Source organism: Hakea prostrata, chromosome 2 (genome assembly GCF_041222555.1).
Source record: "Hakea prostrata isolate BN-2017 chromosome 2, UWA_Hpros_2, whole genome shotgun sequence".
Lineage (NCBI taxonomy): Eukaryota > Viridiplantae > Streptophyta > Magnoliopsida > Proteales > Proteaceae > Hakea > Hakea prostrata.
The window spans coordinates 44,703,978-44,722,013 of NC_142601.1; the positions used below are offsets into that span (position 1 = coordinate 44,703,978).

Here is an 18,036-nt window from a genome sequence, read left to right on the forward strand (position 1 = left end):
AGGATTTCGGAGAAATACAATAAGTCTCAAAAGGAACTCACTCGGGTTTTAAACTGATGCCTTTACTTAAGGATTTCCGGAGAAATACAATAAGTCTGAGAAGGAACTCACTCGGGTTTTAGACCGATGCCTTTACTTAAGGATAATTCAAAAATTCAATAAGTCTTGAAGGAACTTACTCGGGTTTCAAACCGACGCCTTGCAAAAGGAACTCACTCGGATTTTCATCCGATGCCTCGACTTAAGAAAGTCCGAAAAAATTCCATAAGTGTTGAAGGACCCACACGAATTTTCATCCGATGCCTTATAGTTGGATCTTGTTCTTGAATGTAGTGTATGATGCCCCCCAATCAAAAGATAGCTTGTTGAAAGCCAAAAATTGCATTGATTGAGTTGAAAATGATTACATCGCGAACAAAATTGAAATCATCATCAAGGATAAAACTTTTTGAGATGCCTGGCATTCCACGAACGATCCAACTCTTTCTGGGTGTTGATGTTCTTCAGCCTGTAAGCTCCCGAACCAACCGGTTTTACAACCATATAAGGTCCTTCCCAGAAGGGTCCAATTTTCTTTGGTGACGCTGGTCGGAAGCTAGGGTGTTTCTCAACACCAAATCTCTAGCTAAGTACCGACGATTCTTCACTCGAGTATTATAATGAGACGCTATCCTTCTTTGATAATGTTGAGTTCGTGCTATTGCTTTTGCCCGAACTTCGTCCAACAAATCAAGACTATCAAGCAGTCCTTGTTCATTTGCTTTTTCCTCGAACTCACGATCCCTTAATGTCCCCGCCATTATCTCCACTAGTGCCAATGCTTCGGATCCATATGCCAACCTGAATGGAGTTTCTCCTGTGGGTGTTCGAACCGTAGTTCTATAAGCCCACAAGACATTATGAAGTTCTTCGACCCAAGAAGCTTTGTCACCTTCGAGTCTTCTCTTTATTCCTTCCAAGAGCGTTCGGTTAGTAACCTCTACCCATCCATTGCTCGGGGGGTATGCCACCGAGGACATACGATGCTCGATCATATATGTTCCTCAAAATTGCTCAAATTGCGGACAGTCGAACTGAGTACCATGGTCAGTGACGATAATCTTTGGAATCCCAAAGCGATATATGATTGATTCAAGCACCAATTTCTCCACTTTTTTCTCAGAATTGCTGCCGCAACGGCTTCAACCCATTTTGTGAAGTAATCAATTGCTACTATCAGATATTCCCATCCGCCTGATGCCTTGGTGAATTTGCCCATGATATCAATTCCCCACATCGCAAAGGGAATGGGATCTAGAATTGAAGTCATGGTTTCCGCTGAACGCTTCGATACTGTAGCATGAATTTGACAGTTACCACATCGACGAACATATTCCATAGCAGCCTCTTGGACCTTAGGCCAATATAACCCAAGTCTCAGAATTTTGTGAGCCAGGGCTCGTCCACCCATGTGAGCTCCACAAATTCCTTCATGAACCTCAGCCAAAGCTGATTTTGCTCCTTCGGGGCCTATACATCTCATAAGGGGTCCAAATAAGATCTTTGTATAGTCTCCCATTCTGCATGACAAATCTAGCTGATCGAATCTTGATCAACTTTGCCTCTTTTGGATCCTCAGGTAATTTGTCATCTCTTAGATACTCGATTATCGGATCCATCCAGCAACGTTCTGCTTCAATATAAGAAATTTCTTTCTCATGATAACTTGGAAAAGTTATCTCTTCAATATAGACCGAAGGGTCTAGATTCTTTTCTTTGGCATTGGCTAGTCGGGATAGCTCATCTCGCATCGAATTTTCATTCCTCGAAATCCGAGATATCTTCAAATTCCAAAATTGGTTTTGAAATGCCCGCACTATCTCTTGATATTTCGCAAGCGTGGTTCTTTAATACCATACTCCCCCCGGACTTGGTTGACTATAAGTTGAGAGTCACTATAAATAGTAACATCTGCAATAGATAATGCTTTTGACAACCGAAGTCCCGCTATCGAGCTTCATATTCGCTTGTTATTGCTTGCTTCAAATGCAAATCTCAAAGCATATCGAATAATAAATCCCGCTGGACTTTTTAATAGAATTCCAGCTCCCGCTCCATCTTTATTACTCGAACCATCCACATATACCTCCCAAGTGGTTGGTATAATGGGATCCTCGATGGTGGATTCCACCGGTGCAGTAGTTTCTACTACAAAATCGGCTAATGCCTGAGCCTTGATTGCAGTTCTGGGCTTAAAGCTCACTTGGAACTCGCTGAGTTCAACCGACCAGACACCATCCTTCCGCACAAATCATGTTTATTAAGAACTTTACTAAGAGGAAAAGTTGTAAATACCTCAATTGATGAGCCCGAAAATATGGCCTTAGCTTCCCGGCGGCCATCATGAGAGCCGAGCCCGCTTCTCAATCTGTGAATATCTTGTCTCCGCATCTAGCAACACGTGGCTTACATAGTAAATCGCCACCGTTTTTTATCTTTTTCACGAACAAGTACTGCACCGACCGAAAAGGGACGCCGCTAGATATAGCTGTAATATTTCCCCTTCTCCGGTCCGGACAAGATCGGTGGTTGTCCAAGTGCTTCTTTTAACTCCTCGAAAGCTTTCTGCACTCTTCACCATTTGCTTCCTTGCTTCCTTGCTGCCCTTCAGGTCTTTAGTGCCTTGAAGAAAGGCAAACATTTTTCTCCGACTTGGAGATGAATCGATTCAAAGCAAGAACTCTCCCCGTTAAACACCGCACATCACGAACAGTTTTGGGAGCCTCCATATCAACCAGAGCTTGTATTTTGGCAGGATTAGCCTCAATTCCCTCTCGTGATACCATGAAGCCCAAAAATTTGCCCGAGGAGACTCCAAAGGCACACTTTTCTCGGGTTTAGCTTCATTTGATGTTTTCGCAGATCGAGAATACCTCACCAAATCTGCAATATGATTTGCTTTTGTAAAGCTTTTCACTAGCATGTCACAACATAAGCTTCAACATTCTTTCCTACAGCTCTTTGAAAATCTTCTTGACGGCCCTCCGATATGTTGCTCCCGCATTCTTCAAGCCAAAAGGCATGACCTTATAATAATAGCTTTCACGATCACCATGAAAGCCGTATACTTCTCATCCTCCTTATTCATAAGGATCCGATTATACCCCGAGTAGGCATCCATGAAACTTAAAGTTTCATATCCTCGCACCGCATCTATCAAGAGGTCAATCCGAGGCAACGGATAGCAACTTTAGGGCAAGCCTTGTTAAGATCCGTGTAGTCCGTACACATCCTCCACTTCCCATTCGCCTTTTTTACCATTACTACGTTGGCCAACCAAGTTGGGCATTCAATTGGTTCTATGAAACCAGAATTCTTGAGTTTTTCAACTTCGCTACGAACGGCTTCATATTTTTCAATGGAGAAATTTCTTCTTTTCGTATCACGGTTTCGCCTTAGGATCTATCCGAGTTTGTGCTCGCGAAGGCCCGATCGATTCCCGGCATGTCCTCAGACCATGCAAATACATCTTTATTCCGTTGAAGAAATAACTTCAACTCATCTTTAAATTCCTCCACTGCTAAGACCCGATATAAGTAATCTTTTCTCATCCTCGGTACATAGCTGGATTTGTTCCAGCTTCTCCACCGGTTCGGGTCTTTGCATCTCTCGCTCTTCCCGATCGTCTCGAACTTCTATAGGTAGGGCAGTTACCTTCCTCGGGCCCTCCTTGTCTTTTAAATAGGCAACGTAACACTGCCGAGAGATCTTCTGGTCAGAGGAGACTTGACCAATTCCCATATCAGTCGGGAATTTTATCTTCAGGTGCTTTGTCGAAACAATAGCACCTATCTTGGATAAAGATGGTCGCCCGAGGATCATATTATAAGCGGCAGCTCCCGAACCACCAAAAAATTGATTCGGACTGTTTCCTTAGGAAAACTTCCAATAGATAAGTCCAACTGGACCGATCCTTCCGCCACCGCAGATGACCCCGCAAAACCATATAGATGTGTGGATGAAGGTTTCATCAAGTCCCGATCCACCTTCAATTTTGATACACTTCGTAAGAAATTAGGTCAGCTATAGACCCTGTATCAATCAAAACTCTATGCACTTCCCGACATGCAATCTCTACCTTGATGACTATGGCATCATCATGAGGTAAACAAACATCTCTTTCGTCCTCCTCGCTAAAGGGGATAGAATCTTCACCATTCAACTTCTTCCGCTTCGCGTCTCTCCGGTTCCAACAAATTTGGATTTTGTTTTCGACTCCGGAGTGATTCGGGCTCTGGTCCCCCGAAGATGGTAAGGATCGGTGACCGAGTAGCTTCAATCACCTCCTTGCCCTTTTAGACTTCGGGGCCTCCCTTGATCGTTCCGAACTAACCGAACGATCCCTTTTAGGAGCAGCCGTACGTGGCTCACGTGGCTCCTCCCTCCTTCTGCTAACAAAACTTGACAGATGTCCCCGAGATATTAATCTCTCAATATCAGCTTTCAAATGACGACACTCATTAGTATAATGACCATAGTCCTTGTGGAATCGGCAAACTTTTCTCGATCCCGCTGCTCTCCGGTTTCAAAAGAATTTTAGGCGGCCACTTCAAAATATTTTTTCTTTTGATGATATTTAAAATATCAGCCCGAGGAACATTCAATGGAGTGTACTCACTTTTACCGGGGGACCTTTGGCGCCAAGCCCGAGATTTTCCAACCCGATCACGGACATTTTCTTTGGCTTCGCTTCGCTCAGAGCCTTCTCTTCCTTATTGGAGACTTTATTATCTCCTTGGCGCGCATCTAGAATCTCCATGACTTCAGCCGCTTCTGCATCTCCGTACCAACTCAAGATAAGTCGCAGGCATATCCCGTAGTAATAACTCCAGGAGTTTCCGATTAGTGAGTCCCGTGAATAGAGCAGCTTGGCTACTTGCTCATCCAAATTTTCTATCTCCATCGTTACTTTGTTGAATCTTTTCGTAAACTCTCCGATTGATTCGTTCCTTCCTTGTCCGACAAGAACAAGGTTTCTTCCGTTTTCTTGACCTCGTATTCCACTCGAACGCCCTATGAATTTGCGCGCCAATCATCAAAGTTTACGATCCTTCCGAGGGGAGGTTTGAAAACCACTTTGTGCTGCTCCAGCTTAGAGATGAACCAAAAACCCCGCATAAAATTTCATCGGAATTACCCCAAACCGCCATGGTCCGTTGGTAATAGCCGATGTGAGCCGTTGGATCTCCGGAGCCATCGAATGTTGAAAAGGTAGGCAAACGGAAGTTATGGGGAAACCGATATCCCGCAATTGGCTCGGCAAAGGGAGTCTTCCGAATGACCGAGTAAATATCCTCGCTATTCTTCCCTTAGCCAACCGCCCTAATTTCTCATTGATGTTGGCCAATTCCCGACCAACTGGGTCGGGTGATCTTCAGCAATATGATCACGACCTCGATTAACACGATCATCCCGTGCTACTCGATCATCACGAACAGCCCGTCCTTCCCGAGCATTCCGCTCGTCGCGAACTACTCGATCATCACGAACGGTTCTTCTGACAATGGGTGAGTGAGTTCTTACCCCTGTATCCAACCTTGTATTTGAATCAGTTGTACTCTCTTGCGGTCCGTCGAACCGATCGTCTCGCCTAGGTTGATCATCAATCCTCCTAAGTCCTCGGTCTCCTTCACGAAAATTCCGACCGATATTCCGGTCTTCACCAATCTCCGATCACGTGGCAATGCACGTCTCCCCGAATCGTGTTGATCGTGTTCTTGTGGTAAAACCACTGTCCGGTGAGCATGCGGAGTGCTTGGCTCACCTCCAAGAGTTGAATCTTTACCTGATCCAATTGATCTTGGAGTGTATCAGGAGGAGGATTACGTCCTCCCTGGCCACCATCTACCTCGATAGGATTTTGGCTTCCCTGGGGAATATCTAGATTATTCGCTCCAGGGATCTGAACACCGGAATTGCGCTGTGCAGCAGCTGCTGCGGCTGCTGATCTAGTCACCATGGCTTTTCAAGTCGTTTCCCACAGACGGCGCCAAATGATGCGTCCAAAATCTGCTCAGCCCTTAGATCTCCTCGTGATGACCTGCAAAACGAAAGCGTCAGATGTGGCCCGACCGCTGGGGTCGGGAGTCCACCTCCGAAGGCTAAGTCAGTTGATGAACTTAATCACAAACGGCTCTGCTAGAAGCACAAAGCTAAGGAATGAAGAACTGGGAAAGGTGATCTAGATAGCAGAGCCCTGATAGTTTAAGTCTATCAGTATGTATCTGAACCTGAGTCTCAGATTGTGTTTTTTCGATCCCCTCACCTTGTATGGTAGTGAGGTTTATATAGAGTGTACCTTCGAATCTCTTTCGTTGGATGCACTTGAGCCTTCTTTGGGTAGTCGTTGGATCTTAACAGTTAGATCCGTTGAGCAATAGACTTCTACTAGTTTGGACTAGTAGAGGACTCCTGAGATAACCTTTAGGTTATGTGATGATTATCCCTTCGACAAAGATTATCCGCAGCCGTTAATTCGAGTCTGCCATCATTAGGGTAATTACCCTAATCCATAAGTAGGATTCGGGCACGCTTGTAGCCGAATAAGCTTTCTTCTTCAGCAAGCCATCTTCTGGATCCGGTTCGCTCGGGAGCAAGTCGGTTCCCTCCGTTTCGACCGGGGTCGAGGGTCGGACCAGGTATGAACCCGATCTGATCATAATTTCTCCGTATCAGTACCAAACTGAGTTGTAGGGCATGCTATGTTCATGTTTATCACTTCTATATGATTCCAATCGAATTTCTATTAGTTCCTCTAACTATTACATGCCATTCCTCATCAATGCAATCAATTCCAAGTCATGCCATGATGTTTATCACTTTAACTTGATAGCTCAAATTGGGGCTTTTTGTTTAGACCATTGGATTGGGTAAATTTCTTGATTTATAGTGTCCTACTACTATTGTTAAGTATGCCTCCAAGTTCCAGATTGATCCGAACACTGGAAGACTCATTTCGGATGAAAACCCCGAAAATCCACATTTCTGTCTCGAAGGAAATTTTGGTCGATCCTTTTGGTCGATACCATCGACCAAAATGTTGGCAGACAGCGACCTTGGCCAATGTTTATCCAATTAACATCCGATCTTCCCAACTTCTTTTCTAACTTATTATTGATGTTTGTTTAGGGCCTTAACAATTCTATTGGACTATTCTTGGTATTCTCAATTCATCATCAATTCATCCAAGGTAAGGATGGTTATCTTCATAAACATATAAGTCATCAAATATTGAATTGTGTTTTATTTAAAGAATGAAATCTCTTAATTTTCTTTCAATCATTATAAGACTGTTACATATGTGTTAGAACAGTAGCATTTAAATCTTTATACTCTTGTTGTGTTACTTTATCATTTTGATTTGCTTATGTTTATAATGATTCGTTTCAATATCATGATTTGATTACTATTATGGATATGCATTGGATGCATGAGAAATGATGAGATTGGATATGTGATTGCTTACGTATGACTTGGGATTGGGGGGTGTCCTACTGACACTTCTGTCCTTGGGCATTGGAGGGAATAGTATGGGATGTTCTCCGATGGTGCCTATCGACACTCTCCCGGGTTATTGGATGACATACATAGGATTGTCTAGTTGGGTGGCTAGGTTTATCCTTGTCGTGTCAAACCCGAATCGGAAGGGCATTGAGACCGAACAACCCGTGGTAGTGTATGGTTGGATGGGCGCTCTAGGCCGGTAACCAATCCGGTAGGGAACATAAACCATGCTATGGATACCTGAAAGGGGCCATTTATTGGTAGAGTTGCATATGGATAGACTTGGGCTCACGGACGCTCAAGACCGGTAAACAATCCGTGAGAGGACGTGAGAGCTTCCCGTTTACTATATGTGGATGACCAATAGGGTTGATGAGTCCGAAATCCGGGATTTCGCTGACTCTAGTGTGAAGGATACCGGAAAGGATCGTCGGGGGCGAGGAATGGACGTATCTGAATCTGACATGACCGACTGAGTAGATGACTTGCATTGGGCTAGGCTTTACTGTGACATGCACCAGTACTTGACCAAATGGTGATGTGAGAGAGCGGTAACCGATCCCCTTACCACGGTTTTTTTTTATGACTTTACAGATCTTCCCCGGGCATTCCCAAGATATGGAAATGGGAGAGTGACTGATGACCCAGAGAAGTACGGTGCTATGACTTAAAGCATGTCTACCCTAGAGACTAGCATTCATAGAGTTAGACTCATATTTGCATCATATGTTCCATATTGCATTGCATTATTATATGTCCTGAATGTGTATGATTTCTAATTATGGAATAACTTCCTTGCTGAGTTCTTCGAACTCATTCCTTTTTGTGCAAATGTTTTAGATTATATTCCGGGTACCGAAGACTACGATGGCACCTCCTTTGAGGCGGACTATGATTCCACATACTACCCTCCGGGTAGTGGCGTCGGTGAGGATCCGTATATTGGAACCAAGGAGGATTACTATCCGCACCAGGGTTAGCCCCACAGTTGTGCGGGAGTGGCAGCGTTGGGTTTACTTCATCCGTACTGTTGAGGAGACTACCATTAGTATAGAAGAAACCCTAGCATAGTGCCCCATTCCCCTGGTGTATTTATGGAACCTTTGGTCTTGTAACTAACTTATCTTTGAGATTATCTTTTGACACTTGGACATGTAATTGACGTTATTACACTTCTTTTCTACGCTGCTCTGAGAGAGTGGTTATCATACCTTCTCTCACCCTTATGATTATGCTTATACTTTAATGTTATTGTCTTCCGCACTCTGATTTATTTAATCTTATCTTATTCATGATACGTAGTATTAACTGTTTTTACCATTGATTATTACTGTTCATGATTATGTTACCATGTATGTGGGAGGCATGGACCTCAGATCATTGATCCTTGGACTGTGGATCACATCCCAGGTATTCCAAATGGGGTACCAGGCTGGGTGGATGTGACATTGAGTCAAATGCATTAGCGGTTCAGATTTTGTTCAGGTTGAAATATGGGAGATAACACAAGTGTAAAGGCTCCTGCGGCCACAACTCAATTGGTCTCGATTCCAGTAAATCACCATGAGAAGCTTGAAAAGTTTGGAGCACTAAACTTCAAAACTTGACAACAAAAGATGTTGTTTTATTTAACAATTTTGAATCTTGCGAGATTCTTCAAAGAGGATCCTCCTATTGATGGGAAGGATGGTTCAAATGCTCAAACGATTGAATCATGGAAACAATCTGATTTCCTTTGCCGGGACTATGTTCTAAACGGCTTGACTGATGCACTGTATTGTGTGTATAGTCCTAAGGGTTATGCCAAGGAACTTTGGGAGTCCTTAGACCATAAGTATAGATCTGAGGATGCTGGTGCTAAAAAGTTTCTTGTGGGTCAGTTCTTGAATTTCAAGATGATAGACTTAAAGACTCTGATGAGTCAAGTTCAAGAACTCCAAACGATCATTCATGAAATTCATGCTGAGGGAATAACCATGAGTGAGTCTTTCCAAGTAGTTGCAATAATTAAGAAGCTGCAATCTTTGTAGAAAGACTTCAAGAAATATTTGAAGCACAAAAATAAAGAGATGATTTTAATTCTCTATTGATATATGTGCAAGTATATTTACTTGTATGTTGCACTATGCATATATGACAACCTTGGGTTGTGTTGGAAAATTTTCTTGTTGATTACATTTTGTTGTAATCATATGAGGTTGCATGTTGCAAATTCATCAAATATATTTAGACTATGTGGATTATGGAAATCCATAGTTGGCCATGAAAAGGGTCGTAAGAGATGAATGATGTAGTATAATTCATGCAATCTAATTCATTAGTGTTATGTGCATGGTGCTTATGACTTACATATGGAGCACATACCAAATATATAAGATTATAAAATTTTATATATATTAAACCCGAATTGTGGGGGGTTATGTGAATTTTCATGGAAAAATGAAAAGATTTGAGATCACGGCAGTCATGTGATAGATGACTTCTTTATCAGTTTATGACTGAAAGTAATGGATCTCGTAGAAATCCTTCAAATCAGAAGGTGATAACCAAATTCATGGTAGAATTTGAGTTTGTAGCCTTTAAATGTATGGCAAAGAGGCCAAACGGGAATGAAAATTCTAAGAAGATATTCCCAAGTTGGGTATATATGAGGTTATTTAAGGCATTCTAGTGGTTAATATTTGGTCCATTGAATTGTTATGGACTTATTTTATGGATGATCATCCGGTTTAAACCACTACGATATTCTCAACTTGACCGCACCCATCCGTATGTATTAATTGCTTAAAATACATTATTGATCATGATGGGTTTGAGAGGTGCAAATTAAAGTTGTTTATACTAGAAGAGATGTGAGGCATAGTCTCTTAAATGGTTAGTGCATTTCAAATTTGTGGAGTCCATCCATGGACATATATGTTGATGCTCCATTAGTAGTAACTTGAAAATTATGAAAGTGTATGCGCATACCTACAAACTGCCTCTATTATAAGTTTTATCGGCAACGTGGTTTTGCGAAATTGTTTTATCTATAGTAAAAAACTTATCTATTTTCATCTCGGATTTTTGCAAAACCAGTCTTGTTTTGTTATGGCAGTTTTGTATTTTGAGTTCCTTAATTAGTTTGGAACTTTTGGTAATTGTCAAGGCAAGCTAGAAAGAAAGCTACAAGGCTTGCTAGAAGGCAAGTTAGAAAGCAAGCTAGATGGCGAGCATCTCGTGTAGGAATGGACTGTATAGCTGATCAGCTTCATACTAGAGATTTATATATCTCAAAGTTACACGGGCAAATGAAATTTGTTTTGGTTTCTAGCATCTCTTATGCCTGCTATATGTAATAGCTAAGCTTTTATTAGGAGAATGCAGAATGTGATGTATAACAATGAGTCAAGACTCATATGTCGTTGACATAATACTGTTGGCTAATTGATCTCGAATAAAGTCATGACATGTGACTATGTAAGGTCAAAAGAAAAGGATTGCGGATCCACTAACCAAAGGTTGAATTGGGATCAAGTTAAACAAACATCAAGAGGAATGGGACTCAAGCCCATGAATGAATAGGTTGATTACAGTGGAAACCTAACCTAGTTGACTAGAGATCCCAAGATCTAGGTTCAATAGGACAACTAAACTGTAATGACCGAGTGAGATCACTGTGGGGGTTCATCCTCTACCCATTCCTAAGATGAAAACAGTGATACCCGTATGGAATAGGTTAAGCTTATGCTTTTAATGATTCTTACGCATTGGACAAACGTTGGATCCAAGCGGAGTAATGCGGGTTGCTCTTAAGTAAGAAATCACCTATGTGAGAGAGAAGAGGGGCTGCTTCAAAGGAGAATTGTGAGGGCTCAATTCTCTAGAAACTCTCGCAGAATCAGGACGATGTCCACGGCCAAAATGGACACAACCATGAGAACTGTAATTGTGTTAGGGGAATGTCTGTGTGGAGTATATCATCATTTACACAAATGGGAGAACAGTTCAAGGACATCGCGTCTACTGATCAGCTAGTAAAGTAAATATACTTTCACAAGGAAAGGTTCAAAGGCAAAACCTACCTATCCTATGCAGGCTTTCACCGTAGAATTCTATCACCTTGTCGGTCGTTGTTTATTTTGTTTTTCGTCGTCATTTTCATTCATGTGGGGAATTGTTGGAATATGCTCTTTGAGCATGAGTGAATGTGAATGAAAATCATTCATATGGAGAGTTTGTAGAAATAAATGCATTTGTGGAAATAAATGTATGGAATACGTATGGACTTTTGGGTGTTTCATCTCCCAAGGTGAGTTCATGAATGAAGGTTATGGGACCTTCTATTTCCTAACAATAAACTTCTCATTTCCCTAAGATAATTATGGAGGGTTTTGGGGACTCTTGATTTCCAAGAAACTTCTCATTTCTAGCTTGGTTATTAATAAAGCTTTTCATTTCCATAACTTAATTCATTAAGTTTGGGGAATAATGACTATGGCTTTTCATCTTTCAAGCTAGTTAAAGAGACATAGAATTCCTCTATAAATAGGGATCCCCCTTGGTGAAGATAGTAGTTGGGTTGTGTTTTCTTTTATGATTTAAGAAGAATGCTAAGTGTGTTTTAAGGATCTTCTCTTAATTCTTTATTCCCCTCATTATATTATCAATTTTGGCCAACACTTTCAATGGCTTCTTGAAGGGTCATTGGACTTGTTTTGCACCCTTCAACTAATTTTGGAGGTGGAACTACTACTTTCAGTTTTTTGTTGAACTTTTCCTCCACCTACCAGTGTGATCTTATGATCGGTCTTGCTAAAATTGGTGGCAACATTAATACTGTTTTAATATTCCTCACCATTTCTTCCAAAACGTATGTGTTTTAGCTTTTACAAAAAAAAAAAAAAAGTATGTGTTTTACCTAAGATTCTCTAGGTTTTGGCTCCTAATTTTAAACCAAAATTCAACAAAACTACACCACGGCAGGCAAGACTTTCTTTTTTTTTTTTTTTTTTTTTTTTTGGGTAAACACAGTAGGCATTATTTTAAGAGAGATAAACAACACACAGACAGTATAGGAAAAGAAATATAATACTACGATAATCTTACGACACAAACACCTCTGTTGAAACAAAGTTAATCCAAAGATGGTAAATATCACAGACAAGGGTGAATTAAGGTGTTTACAAATGCACTCTATTTAAAGTATCTGAACAAGAATTGTGTCTGTCTGTATGGTAAAATCTCTCTATAAAGAGATGCATAGACCGGGAAAAAGGGATGTTTATTCACAAATCATTCGAGCTCGGCTTGCACATGTTTGTGTGTTGGATGTACTTAGATTCTTCTATAATTTACACTTACCTCCTTTTTAGCTTACATTTCACTTGAGAGCAATTAAAGAATTAATCATGATTTTAAGCTATTAATTATTTCGGTTTTCTTTCAAAAGGAAATTTTACTGACTTAATAAGTTAAGCGTAAAAGGATGGCTGCTCAACTCAAGTCTATAGTCGAGCTCGATCTAAGCAAATTCACATAAAGTTTGGGAGAAATCACAAAGAGAAACCAATGTCTACGATAGCAAGGCAGAGTCTATTAATATCTTGCAATACGAACACTATTTCATAAAGCAACAACTTTTAACTTTCATGCATGTTTAGGTCCGTTCCAACTTAGAGATAGCCAGCCATTCACATTTTTTTTTTTGGTGAAAAGAGATTTATTCATTAGAATTAAAGGAAGGAGAACAAAAGCTTGTGATTAATTTGAGAGCATTACAAAAGCAGTGTGCCAGCCATTCACATGTTGAGCAGGAAGTATTGAACTCCTTGGTATCTACTTGATATGGTTTTGGAAATTTGAGAGCTAGCCATGCATTTCATGGAGAGTCGACCCCTGATCTCTTCACCAAAAGTGATGGTCTTTTTATTGGCAGATAGACCAAATGCTCTTAAGGGTTTTTACATAAAGGAAGGATATAGAGGATGCTGCCCCTTATTATATATTATAAGTTTAAACATAAAGAAGGCGATATATATATATATATATATAACTTGTTTTTTAACCTCAATTAATAATTTCAATTTTCTTTTTGGGGTACAAATTAACTGGGGTCAAAAGACGCGAACAACAAAAAGTCAAAACTAATTAGTGCACTGCCTTAAGAATCTCTATTTTTGGAAGGTTCCTAAATGGCCATCAAGCCTTAACGTCCAATGGATATCTAGAGAGCCAATCAATAGCTTTACTAAAACCTCTTCCCACGTAACCCTTCCCACGTAACCAAAGCAGACGTGGTCACGTGAAGTGGAGGATTGGAGAGTTTCTTTAGGGCTGCTTCCGCGTCCGGTTGTTAACTCGTGACTGCCTTTCCCTCGCGTTTGGGGGGGCCGGTTTAAAGCTTCTTTGTCTTCCAAATCTGTCGTCTGTTTTTGGGTCCGATTCTTCCCCCACTCTATTTTTTTTCTCCTGTTTGTCTGCGATGCTCCTCGTCCAAACGGCCCTGAAGTTTCCCATAATTTTGTGATCCTAGTTCTAACATCTAGACGTACTGCTTTCATAGAATCTGTCTCAACTTGGAGAGGTAGGCTCCTAGGTCTAGTGACACCTCGATACCCTCCCCTAGGACCATTATTTCTACTTCCCATACTTAGCATAAACTTCCTATTATTTCAACTTAATTAACTGAGGTTACTTGTAAGCCCCATCACCTTTTTTGTCTTTTTTTGGTTAACATTGTAAGTCCCATCACATTCCAATGGACTTCTATTCATTGTTTACACCAACCGGGAGGGGTTGTAATAAGAACATAATTTAGGGGATGGCACTCTGCAGGGTGCTCATTAGAAATTTTCCATATTTTGCTAGAGCATTGGCGATCGTTTTCATATAGATATTATGATTCCTAATTTGACCTTACTCTTCTTTTCTTTTTTTCCCCTTTTCCTTTTTGAGTTTAAGTTATATGACCCTTAGAACTGAACTTACAAAGAAAATTATAATTTTGGCTTGACTGGTAGGGTCTACCCAAAAAAAAAACAAAATTCAATTAGTAGGATTGTGTGCCGGTCAAATCAATCGGAAAATTAGTTTGAAATCTTGTTTCGTTCAATTTTAACTATAAAAGTCAGTGACATTCCTCCGCTCGAGTTTGCGCTTCCTGAGATTTCTTCTCTCTATCTGAAGCGGAAGAGAGACATAGCTAGAGAAGAGAAATTTCTTAGAGAGCACAAATTTTCTTGAGGAGAAGAGGGCGCGAACAATGCAAGTGGGTTTAATTTTCTGCTAGAGTCAATTCCCCATCGCCCCTCCCCCCCTTCTCGTTTCTTTTGAGATGGGCTTTCTAGATTAGTAATAGTTGGTTGATCTCTAGTTTATGTGTGTGTGTTTTTTGTTTATTTTTCCGTAGACAAGAACAGTTCAAGTAGGGCAGATTTCATGTCTAGCAAGGGAAATTTCGAAATTCATGAATTCTTCTCTTTTTCTGGAGAAACAACTTCATCATTTTCGTTACAAATTTTCCTTTCCCCATTCTTCTTGAGTCTTTTTGGCATGTGATATGTTTTTCCTCTACTACAGAGAGGCTGAAGAATCAAAGAGTGGATTTGTCATTTTCAAAAATCCAAAGCTTTGGAAATCAAATTACAAAGTTATTTGTATTTCCCAAGTTCCAGTACTTATCTATAATCCATTGCATATTTCTGATAATGAATTGTTGTATTAGCAACACCAGAAGCTCTCTAGTTAGGACTCTAAGTTTCAAATACCCAAAGCTCCTATTAGTGGAAACCTGCTTCAACTTCTCTCAACTGAAAGAGATACATGGCCACTTTATTAGCACCCATATCATTGTGGACACATTTGTAGCCAGTCGTTTGATAGCCTTCTGCACAAATCCCACAATTGGAACAAGCTTATTGGATTACGCTCATCGACTATTGTTATCTTCATGAGTATTTTTGGTTTGGATTGAGTCAACACTGGCCCGGTTCTGGGCAGACAATGGGACTAGGCCCACTAATCCTCAACTGGAGACCTTGCTGGCTGACGACCCACTTGCTCGACCTAGGTGACCAACTATAATCGGCGCCTGACATAATCTGAGATCTCCTCAAGTAAGGAGACGGCAGGATCTTTGATGGACCTGGCACACCGATGGACAGAGACGGTGGAGGAGACTTCTGTCTCGCCCATTTGCCGGGATGGCTCCATAAGCGGTAAGAGGTCAAGTATATAAGAGGAACAAGGGACCTAAGCAGGGTAAGCTCTACACTCTCCAGCCTCTATTATCTTCAACTTTCTAACCCTTCAAGAGGATGGTCTTCATCATATCTTGGGGTCTTCTCTCCTTCATGGAGTTTATCATTTGCTGCCCTGAGCTAACTAGATCGTCGGAGGTGGCTTCCCGTCCCCGAGGGCGGCCCACATTCACCTTGTTCTGGTCTCAGAAGCTGGATCTGGATCTGGAGCGAACCTTGAAGCCAAGACAACATTTCTTGCACCAACAACTATTTTCCCATATTCAGAACCCCAACCTCTTCGTCTTCAATGCAATGATTAGAGCATATTCAAGAGTGAACATCCAGAGCAGGCCTTTCTAATGTATAATGAGCTCCAACAAAGAGACATGCTTCCGGACAATTTGACATTCCCATTTTTGGTTAAATCCTGCTCCCAGTTTGGTTATCTACAAATGGGTGCACAAGTCCATGGTCAGATCATCAAACACAGATTTGAATTTGATGTGTATGTGCAGAATTCTCGGTCCACATGTATGCAACATGTGGCGATATAAAGGTCGCAAGCCAAATATTTTGTAGAATATCTCATTTGGATGTACTTTCATGGACCTGTATGGTTGCAGGGTACAACAAATGTGGGGACGTGGACTTAGCACACGAATTGTTCAATAAGATGCCTAAGAGGAACTTGTTTAGCTGGAGTATAATGATCAATGGGTATGCCCGAAATAATCATTTTGACAAAGCTATTGAGTTGTTCCATGTCATGAAGTCAAAAGGTGTAAGAGCAAATGAAGCAGTTATGGTTAGTGTGATATCTTCATGTGCCCATATGGGTGCCTTGGAACAAGGTGAAAGAGCCCATGAATATGTGTTGAGGAATAACCTCAGAGTAACTTTGACCCTTGGGACTGCTCTTGTTGATATGTATGGGCGATGTGGAAGCATTAAGAAAGCCCTCTGTGTTTTTAAACAACTTCGAGAAAGGGACACAATTTGCTAGACGGCAATAATCGCAGGGCTGGCCATGCATGGCCATGCTAAGATGTCACTCCAATATTTCTCAGAGATGCTTAAGACAGTCTTGAAACCCAAGGATATCACCTTTACTGCAGTTCTATCGGCTTGTAGCCATGGAGGGTTGGTAGAGAAAGGTTTCCAAATTTTTGAGAGCATGAAAAGAGACTATGGGCTTGAGCCTAGGTTGGAACACTAAGGATGCATGGTTGATCTTCTAGGCCGAGCTGGGAAGTTGGAAAAAGCTGAAAACTTCATACTTGAAATGCTTGCGCAACCTAATCCACCAATTTGGGGGGCACTGCTTGGAGCTTGTCGCATACACAAAAATATAGATATTGGAGAAAGAGTGGGGAAGGTTTTGATTCAACTGCAGTCAAGCCATAGTGGGTACTATGTACTTCTTTCCAACATTTATGCACGTGCAAACAAGTGGGACAACATGACACAGTTAAGGCAAATGATGAAAGATAAAGGAGTTAAGAAGCCACCGCTTACAAGCTTGATTGAAATAGGTGGAATTGTTCACTGCTTCACTATTGGAGATAAGTCACACATGGAGATTGAGAAAATAGAGGTAATGTGGGAAGAAATTGTCAAGGGAATAAGGTTGGTGGGATACACAGGTAATACTTTGGATGTATTGTTTGACATAGATGAGGAGGAGAAGGAGATTGCTTGGCACAATGAGAAGCTTGCAATAGCATTTGGCATAATGAAAACTGATGCTCACACAACTATTCGGATTGTTAAGAACCTAAGAGTATGTGAGGATTTCCATCCAGTAAACAAGCTTGTCTCCAAGGCTTTGGCCCGAGTTAATTGTAAGGGATCGGAATCGGTTCCATCATGTCAAAGGACGCACCTGCTCTTTCAAGGATTATTGGTAAAGAATAGAAAACTTGACATGGTCAGCTGGAATCTTTGTAAGAAGATACAACTGCTCCTCAATTGTTGCTTCGAGGGCTGGCCTAGGGGGGAGGACTAAATTTAGCTTGTGATTTGAGCACAAAGAAAGAACTCTTTCCCTCTTAAATCAAGTGAGAAGGAAAGAATAATAGGGGAATGCTAACTGAGTATAGATAATCTCAAAATCCATTCCTCTTGGCAGTAATTACACATACCACAAGTGATATACAAGACAAAAATACAAGATGCCGCAGACAGCTCATTCAGGCATACAGGTCTCCGACACAATAAAAGCAGCAACTCAGGCTTTTCCCTACTAATGAAATCACTAAGAAGGGTGCATTCC

At 41.2% G+C, this 18,036-nt stretch overlaps 1 pseudogene; it reads left to right on the forward strand.

Annotated features, from left to right (window-relative positions):
- Window positions 1–15,230: 15,230 nt before the first annotated feature.
- Window positions 15,231–17,671, forward strand: LOC149024440 (pentatricopeptide repeat-containing protein At5g06540-like; annotated as a pseudogene).
- The last annotated feature ends 365 nt before the right edge of the window (window positions 17,672–18,036 follow it).